Genomic DNA, 916 nt, shown 5'->3' on the forward strand with positions numbered 1-916 from the left:
AAGGATCCGCAGCCAAGCGGAGAGGGGAGGGGGAGGAGACTGACAGAGGCACCATGACAGCATCACCTTGGCAACTGTGTGGTGCAGTGCTGAAGAGTCTGACTCTCTATCAGATAAGGTAGTAGGGCAGATCTTTTTTTCTTATTTATCTTAAACAACCGTTTCCTGACGTCGGTCCTGAAATATATCTACACTGCATGTTTTTCTTTTTTTTTTCCTCTTGTTTCACATACTCTCTACATATCAGCAGCTCTTCAGAAATAATGATGATCCAGCTATGTCATGTTAGACAATGGAAATAAGTGAAAGATGAGAGACAAATATTGGAAATATTGGCACATGCTGCTTTGTGAAGTCATCAAGTTTAATGCTAAACTTTTTCCAAATCCCAGATCATTTAAAAACAAGTAAAACCCCTCCTGGGGGTAATTTTTCACCTGTTTTCATCCATGCATGGCTGCAGTGGGAATTATTTTAGCTGTCATTTATATTCATCATGTTTACTTCTTTTAAATAGTTAAAAAAAAAAAAAAGCTAAACATATTTTTTCATATTTTTCATATTTTTTTTATCAATGCAATCTCATGAAAACAATAGTAGGAATACATGCATGAATGTAAGTGAATGCTGCCATCTAGTGGTCATATGAAAAAACTACAAATTACATCTAGAGCTCTAAAATTAAATATTTAATCATAAAAAGGTCCCCTTTTCAGATCTACACGACTAAACAGGATGCTAAATATTCACAATTTGTTTAACATAACCAACGTGAAGTTAATAACAATCCAAACCTTAGTACGCAGATGCCTAAACGCCAGTTTTTCACTCAGTCTTTGATTTAGGTTGGTTGTAAAGCTGCTTTTGTTTCTGTTTTTTTCAGCTGTGAAAGCTGCCATATATTTGGTAAATCTCC

Source organism: Oryzias melastigma, linkage group LG13, assembly GCF_002922805.2.
Source record: "Oryzias melastigma strain HK-1 linkage group LG13, ASM292280v2, whole genome shotgun sequence".
Lineage (NCBI taxonomy): Eukaryota > Metazoa > Chordata > Actinopteri > Beloniformes > Adrianichthyidae > Oryzias > Oryzias melastigma.